Genomic DNA, 17,823 nt, shown 5'->3' with positions numbered 1-17,823 from the left:
GCCCTGCCCCACCATTTCAGCCTGATCTGTATATTTTCTTTTACAATGCTAAGATTTGCACCAAAGTTAGCATCTAGGCCTACAGGCTGGGGGCTATTCTGCCTCCTCATGATGCTTTTGCGCAGCTCTGCTCCAGGGTGTATTGTGTTTGTCTTGGAGGGTGCCTCTAGCAGGAAAATCTTAATGTTCTCATTTTCAAGCTTGGAGGGAGACTGTTGTCCTCAGTACTAGAACAACAATTCTGTTCACCCAGGGTTTAAGTAACACTCTCTCACCACTCTCTCACCAGGGTTTAAGTAACACTGTCTCACCAGATCCTCTCAACACACATTCTGCAGCTCTTTAACATTGCGGTTTTTCTGACTTTATTTTTACTGACATTTTAGGTGAAAATATTTATCAACTCCTCAACCCAATTCTCCCCTTTAGGCCACAGGATTCTCCACACAGCCTGGAAGCTGCGGGAATGACCAGAGTACACTTTCTCTGCATCTCAGAGAGACCAACTCACTAGCTGTTTTTATCCCTGACATTTTATTTGAAGGTGTGTTTGACATTTAACCTTAGGGGATGGTCCCTAAATCCATTATGCATTTACTGCCTCGGTGGGACTCACAAAGGAGAGAATTCTGGGTGGCAGGCCAGGCTCTGGGAGAAACTTCCAATGCCAGGCCAGTCTCCAACATTGATTTACTTCATGTTCTCTGGAAGTCTCCTGCCCACAGCAGCTGCTCCTTCAAAGAGGGAAAAGCTTTGGACTCATGAGTTGAACCAGAAGAGATGGCTACAGCCCAGGCAGGCCCAGGCTGTGCTCTGGGCTGAAGCAGGGACATGAGAAGGAGTTTTTGGGGCCTCTGAGCTGTTTAATTCTACTCATCCACACTTCGTTTCAAAATGGTGCAAGATGACTGGGAGTTTGGAAATCTAGGCTCTCCTTCCCAGCTGAATGTATGACTTTGTAAAGTAGCAAAACAGTAATAGATAAGAGCATGATCTTTGGGGTTTGGATACCAGCTCTGAATATGACTAGCCATGTGATTCTGGGCAAATTATATAACTTGTATAAGCATCAGTCTCCTCATCTGTAGAGTGGATGGAGTGGTAGAGGGAACTATTCTTAACCTCATATAGCCAGTGTGGAGAATACAAATTTTCATATTTAAAAAGCACATAGCACAATGTCTGGTACACAGGAGTAAATGAAAGCAGGCATTATTTTTCTGGGCAACTCACTGTGTATCTCTGGACCTCTCTTTTTCCATTTATAAAATGGGAGCTCACAGCACTTACAGCTCAAATATTATATTCTATGCCTGAGAGGGAACTTGCAGCCTCTCTGTCCTCTACATCAACCATGTATTGTCTCTACTTCTGTGTTTTACTTTTCCATCATTTTATTTTTAATCGTATTTTTTTTCCTAATCATGAACACAATTTTTTTAAGTGTAGAAAGCACAAACATAGAAAAAGAAATTTAAAATTCTACAGTTTCAGAACCAGAGAGCATTTTCCAATATAACTTTCCAGTTTCTACATATCCTTTTTTCACTTTGTAATTTCATGTGAACATCTTCCCAGATGCTAATTGTTCTTCAGCAGCATCTTAAATAGTTTGACAACCCAGAGTACAAAAGCCTTGAAAATTATTTGATAAAATATGTATTATGGATACTAGAATAGTTTCCAGTTTCCCCTTGATACAAATAACACTGTAAGGCAGTTACTGCGATTCAGGAAGTGATGCTGGAGGCTTGGGCCAGGTGGAAGCAGGGTGGGGGTGGGAAGTGCTAGGACTGTGGTTGCTTTGAAGGTAGAGCTGGGAGGATTTGTTGGTTGACGGGATGAGGCATGTGAGTGACAGAAGGGAATCAAGGTTGATTCCAAGGGTTTCAGCCTGAGCAACTAGAAGAACGGGCTTGCCATTGACTGAGATGGGAAAGGCTGCCCGTGCAGCAGGTTTGGGAGAGAATAGCAGGAATTTGGTTTTAAAGTGTTACTGTGGAGATTTCTTTATATGTGCAAGTGGAGATGTCAAATAGGCAGGTGGAGTTATGAGCATAGAATTCAGGAAGATGTCCTGGCTGGAGATATAAATTGGGATGTCATCAATGTGTAGAGATGGACTTAAAGACTTGAGATCAAATGAGATCCCTAAGGGACTCCAAGAGCTGCAGAACACAGAACAACTTCTACCACATGATAGGATCTTTTGTCTTTTTGCTGCAAGTAAAAGGTGACATAGGCCCCTCTTTCTCCTAAGCCAATGGTGTGGTATTGAAGTTTGAGCCCCACAATACCAAATGAACTGCCACCTTTCCTAACAACTCCCACCCCCAAAGTCCAGAACTGCTACCCTCACTAACAACACCGTGGGCAGGAAATCACAGAAGAGTTTCTCAGCTGAGGATAAAAGAGGCTTAAGTTGTGAATACTTTTAAGGCTGATTTATTTACAGCCTATAGGATTGTGCTAATTTGTGCACCTTGGTTAATTCTTCACCACAACTCATCTGTTTGTTACAAGCAAAATGAGCCGTGTCTACTTTCCCTGTCTTGTTTTCCTTTGGCTGATGCTGTGGGACAGGAGCATGAGGGTTTGGGGGAGATAATAGAATGCACTTGCAATTTTGGCTAGCTCTATTTTGGTCCCTCTGACTGTTCAACAACCTCCGCAGAGAGAGAGAGTAGGATAAACGAGGACTGCAATAAAGCCAAGGGGCTTCCTGCTGGGCTGGTGTTTCCACCTAGATGAGGACCTGAGTTTCCAGAGGCTGGGCAACAGACCAGGGTCACCATATACAACACACCCAAGTATTCATGTCAGCAGTGGGGTTTTATGAAATTTCAGTGAACAAACAAGAAAGACACAACAGTAGATGAAGTTATTAACAGAGTTAAAAAGATGAAATTTCTCCTGGGCATGGTGGCTCACACCTATTATCCCAGCACTTTGGGAGGCTGAGGTGGGAGGATCAACTGAGCCCAGGAGTTCATGACCAGACCAGGCAACATAGCAAGACCCTCTCTCTACAAAATAATAATAATAATAATAATAATAATAATAATAATGATAGTAATAATAATAAGAAATGGGTTTTGCAGAAGAGAAAGGATGTGGATTGGTGAGAAAGTAGCAGAAGGAATCACTGCTAACTCCCTTCTCTTGGCCTGCGCAGTCCACTTTCTTGGTTTCTCATGCCTCTTACATGATCCCTTTAGAGCCACAGTTTGCAAAACTCACAGCCACCCTAGTGAAAGCCTGGAGGTTCTGCATGTGAGCATGCCCTGGCGTGGTGTTCCTCCTTTGGGGGATTTATCTCCCTGGTTTAAGTCTTCCTGGTTCTGATTCTGAACTCTCATACATCCTTGAGTGGAATCACCAAACCTCTAGAGTTTCGATTTTTTCAACTTTTAAATGAGGATAATGATACCTCCTTGCAGAATTTTTGAGAGGATTAAGTAAAACTGCCCACAAATTGCACATCTGTACCTGGCACTTAGTTCAGTATCATGCACCCCAAACTGACACCAGTCATGCCTGTCAGGAAGTGGTCAAGTTATTTTTAGCCCTGCAAAGAGGAGGTGGTTGAGCACCAAAGGTTCAGGAGTCATTCCAGAATTTCAGGATAAGCCCCCAGAGGCAGACTAGGCTCTTGGCCAGGCTTATCCAGATATTGCACCATGCACCAGTGATACACCAAACAGCCAGAGGAGGCTCCTAAAGGAGTGGTTCTCAGTCAGGGTTCTGTGGTTCCCACCCTGGTGTCCCCTAAGACCTTTTGCAGGTAAGAAAGCCCATTAGGATCAATGGGTAAAAATAATCTTGTTATAGCTGAGGATTTCTACTGATAGAGACATATCTGCAAAACCAAACATGGACTGAGCCATAGCATTGGGGAACAACTTTGCATTAAGATGGAGGTGTAGAATGGCATCCAGCCTGTGCCATAGAAAGATATTGTTTGCTGGGAGCAATAGAACTGTGCTTTGTAAAAAATACAAAAGGGCATAGCTGGGGCAGTAAATAATTCCTCTCAAACAGCAGCCACAGAGCTAAAGAGGGACAGAGAAGTAGGGTAAATAGAGTGGGCTATTGATTTCTTCCTTCTGGGCTTCAATTTCTTCATTTGGGCATGGAAAGATTAATGCATGTTCAACTTTCGTGGATAACAGACTCCTAGGGGAATCTCATCAAAGCTTCATTCATTCAGTCATTCAACCATCGATTCATTCAACACACACTTTGTTATGTATCTATGATGTTCCAGACCCATGCTCAATGTTGAGATTCACAGGGAGTAAAGGGGAAACAGCCTACCTTTACCTTGGCTCAATTGACTTCGATTCTGTTATTTAACGTTCAGCCCAGGAAGCTCTCCTGACCCACCCCTTCTCTGTGGTTAGATCAGGTACCTCTATCCCATGCTGAGTGCTGCACACCTGCCATCTGTCTGTGCACAGACTGGACATTACTCCCCCTCCAACCAGATGTAGAGTTGTTCTCCATGCTGCACTGCAGTCCGTGGTCTGCTTTACAGCTTGGCTGTGTCAGTAGATGTCCTCAGTTAGAACAAAATACCCTGCCTTTTGTTGGGCTTTCCCTTCACAGCTGTAATTAAATAATCATGTAATTATTTCATTCGCTTGATCATTCAGCAAACATTTATTAGTTGTTTAACATTCCTCTCATCTGATAAATGAAAGCAGAGATCACATCTGACTTATTCATTCCTGTGTTCCTGGCATGACATGTAAGAGCCTACAGAGTATAACGATAATAATTGCCCTGGACAGGGTGTTTGCGCCCCTACTCAAAATTCCTATGCTGAAATCTTAACCCTCAATGTGATGGGATTAGGAGGCGGGGCCTTTGAGAGGTAATTAGATTATAAGGGTGGAGTCCTCATGAATGGGATCCACATCCTTATAAAAGGGACCCCATAGAGCTCCCTCACCTTTTCTGCTGTGTGAGGAAACAAAACGATGAGATGAGAGTCTGCCACCCAGAAGAGGGCCCTCACCAGAACCTGGCCATGCTGGCACCCTGATCTGAGACTTCCAGCTTCTAGAACTGTGAAAAATAAATATCTGTTGTTTATAAGCTGCCCAGTCTATGGTATTTTGTTATAGCAGCCTAAAGTAAGCAATATTAACAACAATAATAATAATAACAAGAACAACCACTCAACTTCATTAATTCATAATTTGTTCCCAAAATCTTTGTGGAACACCTGCCTTCTACCACCAAATACCAACCGGGCCTCTCAGGGAAGGCTTCCCAGGTGCCTGGATAAAATGATGAACAAGGCAGGTGCACAGCTCTGCCTTCGTGCAGTGTGGGCTCTCGTAAGGTGCTTATTGTGTGCTAGGGGCTGTCCTAACTCTTTATGCCTTATTTAATCTTCGCGTTTCCTTTTAACATGTGTGCTTTCATTATCACCATTTTATGGGTGGAGCAACTGAGGCACAAAGCAGTAAGTCCCTTGCTGAAGGCCACAGAACTGGGAGATGGTAGAGCCAGGGTTTGAACCCTGATGATGTAGCTCTAGCTACCTCTGCCACCTAACAGAGAGTGCGTGCTCTGTAACTAGTTGCTGAGTGAATGAAGGAATGACAGAATCCCCCTTTTCCGGGTGTGACATTCAGGAAGGCTGCCCCTGCCTTGGCTTGAGATTCAGCCCAGCAGGGGTTGATGCACCATGTTGCCCCTCCCATCTCATTTAAGCAGACCCTCCAGGCTGAGGCTGGCTGACTGGAGCACTGACCTGGAGGAGAATGTCCTTCAGCAAAGAGCTCCATGGAAAAAGTGAGGCAAACTGCGTGATCACCAGAGGAGTGATGATTCCACAAACACCAACTGGGCCTCTCAGGGAGATCCTGGCCCTTCTCTAGGAATGCTGAGGCTGGAATCTGTGAAGCGCTTTTGAGAATTCAGCTGCAGCATGAACCTGCTAATTGGGGGTTGTGTTTATTAGCAGTATGAACCTGCTAATTGGGGGTTGTGTTATTCCTCAAAATGTGGAAGCATTTTGAGGGAAACACTAAGCAAGATGGAAGCATTTTGAGGGATAACTCTTTCTCTCTGGCACAGGCTTTCTTTAACTTTACTCTTAGGGCCTGAGGGCACTGAGGTCCTTTCTTTGCTGGACCAAAGGAGACAGAGTGTTTCCTGGCAGGGTGCCCAGAGCTCGACTCTCCTCCATGCTCAGGCAGCCGCTGACCACAGGGACCACTGGAAGGATATGGCTGTCTCTAATCCTTTTATTGCGATGCACTCATAAACAAACACTCGTGGGCATTTTACTAGACAAGAGTCCAGGAGCTGACACCAGCTCATTTTCAGGCACGCACGGCCAGCTACAGATGAATTTTAAAATGCTGCTGAAAACTAGAAAAGTATTAAATGACTTGCCAGGGCAGAAGGGAAGAAGCCATGGGATGCCCTGCCAACCCCGAGGCAAAATCCACCCCATGGCCTGTGGGGCCCACCTGATTGTCTCTGCCTCCCTGTCCCATACCTCATTGTACCTGATTGTCTCTGCCTCCTGATCCTGTACCTCACTGTGTGTTTCAGCCACGCTGCCTGTTTTCCATTCAGTGACAGCTCCTTCCCGCCCCAGGCTCTATGCAAATGCTGTTCCCCCTTTCCCTCCTTCCTCCTTTCCCATCCTCTAGGGTCCCCTCCCCTATTTTACCCTATCTTTGGAGACCCTAAGTTAAGGCCTCTCATAGAGGACGTGAGCTCCCCGGGAATATCAAAGACAGCTCAGATTTCAGGAAGGGGGAACAGGAAGATGCATTTTGCCAAGCGAGGGCCCAGTGGTGTGTCTCCAGGTACCTCTGGGTACCAGGTGCTCTGCTGGTCTCAGTCCCAAGCTGACACTCACAGGAGGCAGGGGCGTGGGCCTTGGGAGAGCAGAGGCCACTGCTGGCTGCCATTACCATTTCATTACTCATCTGCTAATTGTGGCAAATGGGGATTTTACAGCTCCCCTGGCCCTCGCTGTGGGCGAGGCAGTGGTTTGATGGAGAGGGAATGGAAGACCAGCCTTGGAATCTTTTAAGAAGGCCCATGTGCCTGCCTATCTGGTTCATTTGGACCCTGCAAGCCTGCATTTGGGTCCAATAGCCATTTGGCCATGAGGCAGTGCGTGGTGATGGGCCTGGGAACCCAAACACTCCAAGCTGAACCCTGCCTCTCCCCATCCGGAGAGAACTCTTCCACTTGGGTCATTCATAGTGGGTGGCCAGTGGTTGCCACTGGGTTTAGAAGAGTGATTGAGTCACGTGCTACTGCTGGGCAGACCCTCTGAGAGGAGGGTGAGGGGGCTGTGAGGAGACACCAGGCTTCCTCTTGGAGACCATGGACCCAGAGGCCAGTTCCCAAGTCCTAGGTAGCTGTGAGCCACAGCAGCAGAGGGCCAAGCTTTGAGGAGCACAGGCTCTAGAATCCACAGCCAAATCGGAGCTGGCTGTCTAAGTGATGGGACATTTAGTTTCCAAGTTTTGGGTAAGATGAAATTAGATAATGTACATAAGTGCTCAGCGATAAAGGATCCAGTTATCGGGGAGGGAGAAGAAAATTCTCACGCCCTGTGCAGCGCACAGTTTCATTCTTGACCTATCTTATGTGTTAGTGGAGATATTTGAGAAGCCCCTTATCCTAACTGCAGCTCTGTAATAATAACCAATAATTATATCTGACATCAGTCAGCACTTATTGAAGGCCAAGGGCTTTAGCCTTTTGCGTCTGATCTTCACAACCACCCTGCACATAGGCCTTCTGAGATCCATTTTCCAGATGAGGAAGCAGGAATCAGAGGGAATAAGTAACGTGCCAACGGTCGCTCCAGCAGAGATGCAAACCCAGGACTGTCCCTCGGCATGGCTCTGGACCCTTCCTTTCTCTTTGGCCACTATCATTCAATCACTTTTGTGAAGAACTGTAGCCAACTACTATCTCTCCCACCCTCTGCTCTGAGAGGCAGAATTTGGCAGGGGCTAAAACTGGGGTTTTACAGTTTAGGCAGATGGGTTTGGATCCAGCTCAGTGGCCTACTAGCTGCATGGCTTGGACAGTCATTTGCCCTTTTGTGGCCACATTTTTGTTTGTAAAGTGAGGATAAGGCCTGGTATATAGAGAGGTCACAAGACAGTAAATGAGCTCAAGGACTTGCTGGTGCCCAACATACGCCAGATCCCACTTGCCTTCCTCAAGGACGGCTGTGCCACTTGGAAGCCACCACACAGCCTCCCTCTTCTGCAGAACAGCAAGAAGGTGGGAGGCAGGATCGAAATGAAGCCACACTGCACCCCTCACAAAGGCATTCCTCTCCTTCCATTGTCTCCAAGCCTACCACTGGAGGAGGAGCCCACTGCCTTATTCTTTTTGATAGAGAGAGGAGTGGTCCAGGGAGCATCTGCTTCTGTGTTTACAGGAGTGTGGCCTCCAGAGGTTTCTGATTTTTAGTGATAAACAGCTTAGAGGATGAGGCCCCACACCTTCAAGAGGCTCACAGTGTCAGCAGTAAGGGGCCAGCAGCAGTGACCCCACCTTCTTCCCTCCTCACCAGCTGGGGGTATCCAGAGTGCCCCTGGCCCCTGCTGGAACCCATGAGGCCCTCCTGAGCCTCCTCACCACTGAAGTGCCACTGGTGTGTGTCCAGCCTTCAGATGGTCACTGTCACCCCCGCTGGCACGTTGTGGCCAGCATTTGAAGTGTTGGACATGCCTTTCTTCACTGTGATACAATTTTTCTGCATAGGAGAAAAATCATGACACTTCTGAATAAGGGAGTTGCTGTGTTATTCTGTAGAAGAGAACATGCTCTGTCCAAACTGTTATTTCACGTCTGTTCTTAAGAACTGTCACTGTAATTCCCCAATGTCAACAGAATCCTGATGGCATGGCTGCCTAGAGCTCAGCGTCCTCCACATACCAGCCCCAACATACCTCCGGGGTCTTACTTGCAGTTATTATTATTGGGAATAATGATGGCTGTTGATTAAAATAATCATATCATCCACAGTTGAGGACTCACAAGGCATGAGGCCATCTCCTAAGCACTCGACTCATTGTCTCACTGGGTTCTCATTGGAGAATTCATCCAGAGGAAGCAGGTGTTAGGTCCCATTTTGCAGTGAGAAATCTGCAGCCAGGAGAGGGTACCTCGCTTGTCCCTGGGCTCCTAGACTTCAAAGCTGAAGCTTGTGCTGCTCTGTTGACCATCACTCCACACCCAAGGCCCCCATCTCCTCCACACGAACTCCCTTCTCCAGTGAAAACCGCATCCTGCCCGGTCCTCCTGTGTGCCTTTCGCATCCCTTCCCCATGCTTGTCAGGCTGTTCCCTTGACCAGAAAAGCCTTGGAGAGCAGCAAGGTGAAATGGATGGGGCACAGGCTCTGGAGTCAGGAACAGTGCATCCCTCCTGTTCCACTTCCCAGCTCCCAAACTATTTAAGCTTTCTGGGCCTCAGTTTCCCTACCTGGAAAATGGGAAGATGTCATGTCCTCATTGATTTGGTGAGGCAATATACGCAAAACATCTGGGTAGTGGCACTGGCTCACCGGTTGAAGTTCTGCCTGAAGTTGGAGGCCCAGTTCTGCTTCCTCTAGAGCGAGGCGTTCTCTGACTAACTCAGTCTGGTGACATTTCTTCTTCTTCCGAGCCACTCTTCTTCTTTCTCCTCTAGGAAGTCCATGTGCCGTGAGGGCAAGGGCCCCCACATTGACTTAATGCCATTGCTTGCACATTGCAAGAGCTTGATCAAGGTTTGCAAAGCAATTGCTTTTCAGGACTCGTCACCATCTGCACCCCACCTTCTTCTCCAGCATCGTTACTCTCTATACGCGTGTCTTCACTCTTCACCTCCCATCGCCCACTCTGAGCCTCCTGTATCTGACTCCCTGTGTCCCCAGACAGTGAGGTTCTCTCTTACCTCCTGGTCTCTCTGTTTATAATGTCTTCCTTCATTTCTTTCCCTGGGTAACTTCTGGTCTTCCTTTAAGATTTAGCCCACGTGTTTTTTCCTCCTCCAGGAAGTCTTCCAGATACTCCGGGCTGGTTAGATACTCCTCCTCTCTGTTCCCACAGCCTCTGACTTCTCTGTTAGCCCTTGTCAACCTGTATTTGTCCTGTTTGTTCACCTGTCTATCTCCCCTGGTAGGATATGATCCCCTGAGGGTAGGGACCCTGTTGTTGTCATGTCTGGAGCCCTGGCATTTGACATGGTGGCCACCACAAAGCCAGTATTTGTTGAGTAGATAGATGACTGGAGGAATGAGCACCTAGCTGAAAAATTCTGCACATCTGCCACTTGAAGTATCTGCCGGTTGGGTTATGCAACGTCTGTGTGCGTGATGTCACTTGGCCACCTTTCCCTTTGTGTCCAAGAGACTGTGCTAGCTTGTAAGGGAATGGGACACAGTACTACAGAGCTGTGTGTAAATCTGCATGTGCATTTCGTGCCTCCAATTCAAACCTTGTTCATTAGCACGGCAATTAACAGCAGAGCCTAATGACAGATGGCCCGGCTCTGCACCTGAACCCCTGGCTCCTTGGCAGGCTTGGAGCAGGGCAGGCACGTCTGGCATGGTTGATGTTTTCATTGATCTGGTGAGTTCAGCTCCCAGGGCTGCCGGCTATGGAGACAGTGAGCTGACGTCAGTGCTGGCATTGGTGGGGGGCTGGGCCTAAAAGGGCCAGGCTTGTAACAGACTCTTGGAAAGCTTGCAGAAGTTTGGGGACTTTATTGTTTTTATCTTTTTTTTAAGATACTAATTTCACATTGGGAAGTCCCAGAACCCCACTCTCAAATTTTCCTAAGCTCTAAGGACTTCCCTAGGAGATGGTATCTCTTTCCTGCTAATCTTTACAAGCTTCTGGGCTTTCTACAATTGTTATTTAGGATTGTGATATCCAGGCCCTTTGGCTTCAGCTAACTGACACTTACAGCTTAGTGTTTAGTGGTATAAGATCAGTGTTGTGTAAACACAATTAAATTTAGCAAGTTTGGAGACGTGGGTTTTTTTTCTCCCTGTTAATCCTGGGTTTGAATTGGCTTCCTGGTTATTACCCTGTGAATGACATTCATTTCTCCATAAAAGAAATATCAAATTGGTGTTCAAATTGTTGTCTGGGTCATAAATTCAAGCTAAAGTGCAGCGTCCTAAGCCAGAGCAGATTTCACAGAACTGGAGTTAATTAGAGCTAGAAAGGATCTTTCTGTCCAACCCGTGTCATTGACAGATGGGGAAACTGGGCCCCAGAGAGGTGCATTGATTTGCCCAAGGACACACAGCAAGCAGGTGGCAGAGCCGAGGCCATGCGTTGGTCTCCAGTGGCGTCTTTCCTACACCATATTTCAGATCATCAGAAATGCTCAGGCTTTGCTGTGTGCCAACTCCAAACCACTCTAGCATGAATTTCTTAAGTGGTGTTGGATATGCTTCCTTCAGCCTTCCACCAAACTTGGTCTGAGTGAAATAGAAGAGGGGGTGCAGGCGGAGGAAGTGAGGACTGCGGTCTGTCGTTAGTGATGTGGAAACCACACATCTTGTTTAGGAAGGTGTTGACAAGTCTGTGTGCCCAGGGAGCCATGCAGGGGAAGGTTAGAAGGCTGGAGAGTCCCCGAGGTAGGAAGCAGCTTCAGTGAGAACCTGCTCATCTTTGCAAAGTGGGCACTTCTCTTAGTGAGGGGGTTGCAGGCAAAACTGCGGGGATAGTCTTCCCACAGAAGAAGTGGTTGGAGAAATACCCATCACATTGTGGAACAGTGCCCTCATTCTTCATTTTCTTATCTAGGAGACAAAAAAATGCCTCCTGGAGATAACCTACCTGCCCTCCCTTCCCTGGAGGAAGTTTAACCTTTCTCCCTCGTTGATATGGAATCCCAGGTATTTATCTGATGACCTGCTGAGATTGGTAGTTCAGAAAAACCAGTCTTCAGGCCTATGGGCAGCTGGACGAGTATCCTAGGGTGGAGGCCCAGGTCTCAGGGATAGGTCCCACCTCTCCTGATAATCTTCCCCGCCTCCCTGTCAGGAGGTGCAAAGGTTTGGGTGGGCATTGTGAAATGTTGCCCCAGAATAAGGGTTCCTTCTCTCTCAGCATCATGCTGAGAGGTCCACACATGGCCCTACTGCCACAGTGTCACCAAGGCAGACCTGTCCTTTCTGCCTTGTCTTTTTAAAAAAATCACCTCAGGGCCATTATAGCTCCTCCTGGTTCCTGATTCACTGTGTATTTTAATCAAGCATAACTCTTAGAATGAGCAGAACAAGACTTCATTTTTGTCTCAGTGTTTTCCTCTCCCCTGCAGTGAAAACTCAAAGAGGCCCCACAATGTTTTCACCTTCTGTTAGGTAGTATCTTGCATAACTTGAAGTCACAAAACACAGTCTCAGTTCTGCAATTGGAATTCCCAGTCCTATGTGCTAATTCCAACTCTGCATTTGAATTGGAGATCAATCTTCTCCCCTTCTCTTTCTAAAGTCAGCTTCACAGCCAGCCTTGTCTCAGGCGAATGAGTATGATTGACCTCTTATCTCTTTCTCTATTCTTTTTTCACCCATTGTTTACTCACTGCACACTCCAGGATTGGATGAAGAAGAAGGGGAAAAGAGGGAAAGACAGTTCTTACTTGCCTGGTGTGCTTGTGCTTATTGGCAGACCCTTAAAACCCACTCTGCAGTAGAGGTCTTTCCCACTTTCTCAGAATCCCCAGGATGGCTGGGGAAGCTCTCCTACAGTCCCCTGACCTGGCTGATTGCACTTGATCCTGAAGCCACCATTGGCTTGGCAGCCCCTTAGGAAATCTGAAATTCATTCCAGCTTTCTGCTGAGGTCCATTACTTCCCTGGGCCAACTCTTTCTGTTACACAAAGTCCATATTTGGAAAATACCATTTTTGTACACACAAACCTTGGGAGTAAGGTAGTGGTAATTCTTCTTCATCCCAGCTTTCCTTCTCAGGCCAACATTCCTGAGGATGTCCCAGGTCCCTGGGGTTCATGGCTCCTTGGCTGCTGCTGGGGAGGGAGAGTTAGTTTATTTCTCCATGCTATGGCATCTTTCTCCAACCCCCCCACCCCCACCATCTCTATTGTTTATCTCTCTTGATATGGTTTGGCTGTGTCCCCATCCAAATCTCATCTTGAATTGTAGCTCCCATAATTCCCACGTGTTGTGGGAGGGACGCTGTAGGAGATAATTGAATCATGAGGGCAGTTTCCCCCATACTGTTCTCATGGTAATGAATAAGTCTCACAAGATCTGATGGTTTTATAAAGGGTATCCCCTTTTGCTTGGCTCTCATTCTCTGTAGTCTGCTGCCATGTAAGACGTACCTTTTGCCTTCTGCCACGATTATGAGGCCTCCCCAGCCATGTGGAAATGTGAGTCCATTAAACTCCTTTTTCTTTATAAATTACCCAGTCTCAGATGTGTCTTTGTCAGCAGCATGAAAACGGACTAATTCATTGCTCTTTCTCTCTCTCCGTCTTTCATTATCTCCCAGCCGATAGCCACACTCCCTTGCCTTTAACTTTCCCAAGTCTGTATCAGGCACCAGTCCAATGAGCTTCAACTTTCCAGTGGACAGACATCAGGCTCTCCAGCCCATTGAAACTGCTTTTCCTAGCCTCGACACGGTAGCACCACGCACCACCTCCACCCCTGTCCACTCAGCAACTCTCTCCACATCCAACACTCTCTTGAATTTATCAGACACCAACCATGAACTTCTGCAGCTTGGTCTCTCACAGTATTTTGCAAAGTATATGATGTCTTTTTGTCTGTCTTAGGATCCACACACTTGGAATGCACTCTGACTTAGGCTCTTGATTTGCATCTGGGGTGGTCCCTTCTGACTGGTCAAGCCCACCTCCCACCAGCACTCCTACAGAGGGGAATTCTACAGACCTCCCTGCCACTTCCCTGTGGTGTTGAGGGTGCAGCCAAGTCACAAGGAGATAGCTCCCTGCCCTGACACACACACACACACACACACAATCCTGGGAATCAGGCTGCAATTGTTTCTCTTAACAAATGGTAGGGACATGGCAGTGGGGAAGTTTTCCCAGAGCTTAGTGAAATCAAGCCACGTTCCCTGCTCTGTGCTACACGGCAGGCATGCAGATTAATAATTTTTGTATCGAGGAAACATAGCACACTCCCAATGCTTCTTCTTCCACCTCAATTTCATGTTTTTAGTCTGGGAGGGGGCCACGGAGGGACAAAGGGAAAAGAAAAATGTTAGCAGAAAAGGAGGTAGTTTGAGGAAGATCTTTTGCATAAATCTGCTGTAAATCAGCCATGATGGACCCTGGGCAGTTCTTTTCATGACCTTCTGGTCTTTGCCTTCCCTCATCTCCAGTAATTTTTAGTGATAAGGAGCATTTTGCAGTTTAGGGACACTGCTGAGGGAACAGTGCTCCATATCTCTTATTTTTCATCCTTTACTTAAACTGCAGGTGAGTCCATTTCTCATACACACTGTCTGACTTCCAACGACCTGAAACCCCATCATCTCACTGCCAAAACAGGGATGGACTCCGGCAGGTGCGCAGAGGCGGCTGGAAGGCATTTGCCAGCTCCCTTCCAAAATGAAGCTAGTTTTCCTTTAGCCTTCAGGCTGCCAAGTAAAAAGACTGTAAAAGAGTGGTTCCCAGATTGTTGAATTCCCAATAACATTTTTTAAGAATGGCAAGGCCGGGCACGGTGGCTCATCCCTGTAATCCCTGCACTTTGGGAGGCTGAGGTGGGCGGATCACGACGTCAAGAGATAGAAACCATCCTGGCCAACATGGTGAAATCCTGTCTCTACTAAAAATACATAAATTAGCCTGGTGTGGTGGTGCACACCTGTAGTCCCAGCTACTCGGGAGGATGAGGAAGGAGAATCACTTGAACTCGGGAGGTGGAGGTTGCAGTTAGCTGAGATCATGCCACTGCACTCCAGCCTGGTGACAGAGCGAGATTCCATCTCAAAAAAAAAAAAAAAAAAAAAGAATGAGAAGAAACTTATTTTGCCAAGAAAAGACATTAAAGAAAAAGAAACCTAAAAAGTGAACATCCAGCACCATTATTTTGTAAAAGAAAGGGCGTTTTGGCACATGCGTGCACACACACACACACACTCCAAGTCGGAAAGAACTTAACCTCAGAATAAACACTAAAAAAAATTAGATTTTTGTATAAAAACTCCCAATATTGTCTTTATTTTTCTCATGTTATTGGTGCCTCATGAAAACTTCACTGTAGTCTGTTCCTTGGATTAGCTCTTGGAAAGCCGGAGCTGAAGTTACTGAGTTAGTCATAAGATTAAGAAGCATTTAGATCTACAAACAGCTACATCTCATTGCATTGACTAACATTAACATTTAACATACATGCATGGTTGTCTAGTTCTTGCTGGGCAGTAGATTTAGTGCTGGGGGTACAGCTGCTCCCTGAGAGAGTGTGTACTTGTGTGAAAGGACATGGAAGTGACACCTCCTCTGGGAGGCCCCCCAATACCACCCCAATTACAGTGGCAGCTGAGACCCGCCCCACCCCATCCCCAGTGATTCTCTAACATGTCACCTTTTTCTTTTTCTTTGGAGCCCTTACCTGAATGGAAATTACCTTGTTTATGTCTTTATGTCCTTTGGGGCCTGTCTCCCCAACTAGGATATAAGTCCCAGGGGTGCAGGAACATTTTATGCCCTAGTGACCACTGGAGCACCAGCACAGAGGTCCAGGGTTCCCTTTGGTGGCTAATGTGGGGTGGAAGTTGCTGAAGGAATAGGACAGGGCACCCCCTTGTCCTGAGCTCCTCACACAGTAACCTCTTCAAATCACTCAGTGACCGGTGAAGAGACCAGCGGGCCTCCTGCCCTACATAGGTGTTCTAACTTCTGAATTAGTTGGGTTCCAGACAGAAAGATAACTTAGAGTGGAACACAAAGCATCACTTTTCTTTACAGAAAGAAAACAAAACATCTTTTTTACTACTATTTACCTCCTCTTGTAGGGGTGTAGGAGGTTGCTGGAAGGTCATGGGATATTTCGAATGGAAAAATCAGTATTTGTCTATCTCCCTTCCCCCAGTGGAAACCATTGGCCCAACAAAGCACACTGGTGGCAGCTGGAGAGTCAGACGTCCCCTGACCAAGTCACCACTGTCGCCACTGGAAGTGGTGAGGAAGATCACTTGCAGGCAGGACCATAGCCTGGCATTAGCATTCTGGTGACCCCAGCAAGGAGGCAGTGTGAGGACTGCCTCTGTGTGGGGTGGGCTGTGATTATTTCTTAGGAGGTAGCTGTAGTTACGGGACAGCCTTTGCAAGCTCCTACCACTGTGTGTATCCACAGGCAGGCAGGGTGGCATGAAGCTCAAAGCAGCACCCTGGGCATCAGGAGGCAGGGACTGAGCTCTGTCAGGTTAAATGGTAATAATGCAAGGTAGCATTTGCTTAGAATTGGCTGTGCCCTATGTGCTTTACACGCATATCATGCACACCAGAAGGGCTCACAGCAATTGTATGAAATAGATGTGGTCATTATTTCCTCTTCATGCCTGAGAACACTGAAGCTCAGAGGGGTTAAATGGCATGCCCAGGGTCACCCTGCTGAAGGATAGCATCACTTGGACTCGAATCCAAGTCTTCCCACCCCCAAAGCATGGAGACCACTGTGCTTCTGCTCTGAGTTCACCTTCCACGGAAATGTGCTGTGGTTTTGTGACAAGCTCCAGAGCTCCGTGGCTAAGTGTAGAGGTTGGAACAACAGTAATAAAGTAATAAACAATAAAAAACCAAGCACCTGCTATGCATCAGGGACTGTGCAGGCACTGTATGCACATTAACTCAAAACAGCCCTGAAAGGTGGGCCTAATTCTTCCAATTATACAGATTAGAAACAGGCTGAGAGTTTAAATGAATCTCCCAAGTCCCACAGCCATGAAGTAGTATATTCAGAATTTGAACTCAGGTTAGTTTGACTTCAAAGCCATTGCTCCCTTGAAAGCACTATCCTGTGAAAACTGATTCACTCAACAAATATTTATATATACTTCATTTACCAACTAGTATTTATTTATTAAATAACAATATGTATTTCAACAAATATTTATAATATTCATCCAACAAAGATTACTGTTATTTCTATGTATTTATGTATTTATTGCCTGGCATACAGTAGGTACTGAAGAAATATATAGACTATTCTAGAAAGTAGGGATTAGGCACTAAACATGACAGATGAAATCTTTGCCTTCATGGGGCTCACATTCTGGTAGGGGAAACAGAAGATAGACATGGAAAGAAAGAAATATATGTAATAGCACCTAATTACAAGTTACTTTAAAAATGAACCAGGGTAAGGAGGCAGGGAGTGATTTGGGCAGGGAGCTAGGGCTGTTTTAATCACAGGCTCACTCTGGCTGCTGCTCTGAGCCAAGACTGTAGGTAGTCAAGGAAGCGGGGGGCCAGTTGGGAGGCAATGGAGATAATCTAGGTAAGAAACAAGAAGTTCTTGTCTCCAGATAATGGTAGCAGATTGGTAGGAAATGACTGGCCTCAGAATTTATTTTTAAGTGAGCCAGCAAAATTTGTTGACAGATTGGATGTAGATTATAAGAGAAAGAAAGGAGTCTATGGTAACTCCAAGATTTTGGCCTGAACAACTGGAGGGATGGGATTGCCAGTTGCTGAGACAGGGGAGATTGAAAAGTTGGGAATTCAACTGGACTCATTTGTGTTTGAGATGTCTATTACTAGTCCAAGGGACATGTTGAAAAGCCATTGTGATTTTTGAGTTTGGAATTCAAGGGTGTGTTCTAG

At 46.5% G+C, this 17,823-nt stretch overlaps 1 protein-coding gene and 1 long non-coding RNA gene across 4 annotated transcripts in view; both read left to right on the top strand.

Annotated features, from left to right (window-relative positions):
• NAV2 (neuron navigator 2) overlaps positions 1 to 17,823 on the top strand; it is an 882,771-nt gene that overhangs the window by 275,136 nt on the left and 589,812 nt on the right. The window lies entirely within an intron of this gene.
• The window catches only part of LOC129048915 (uncharacterized), a 96,963-nt gene that overhangs the window by 62,366 nt on the left and 16,774 nt on the right, over positions 1 to 17,823 (top strand). The window contains exon 2 of the long non-coding RNA XR_008511599.2: positions 430 to 17,823. This exon is cut by the window's right edge and continues 16,774 nt beyond it. This is a non-coding gene — a long non-coding RNA (uncharacterized LOC129048915). The remainder of the gene's footprint in view (positions 1 to 429) is intronic.

Source organism: Pongo abelii, chromosome 9 (assembly GCF_028885655.2).
Source record: "Pongo abelii isolate AG06213 chromosome 9, NHGRI_mPonAbe1-v2.0_pri, whole genome shotgun sequence".
In the NCBI taxonomy this organism is placed as follows: domain Eukaryota; kingdom Metazoa; phylum Chordata; class Mammalia; order Primates; family Hominidae; genus Pongo; species Pongo abelii.
This window is presented reverse-complemented; position numbering and strand designations above follow the sequence as displayed.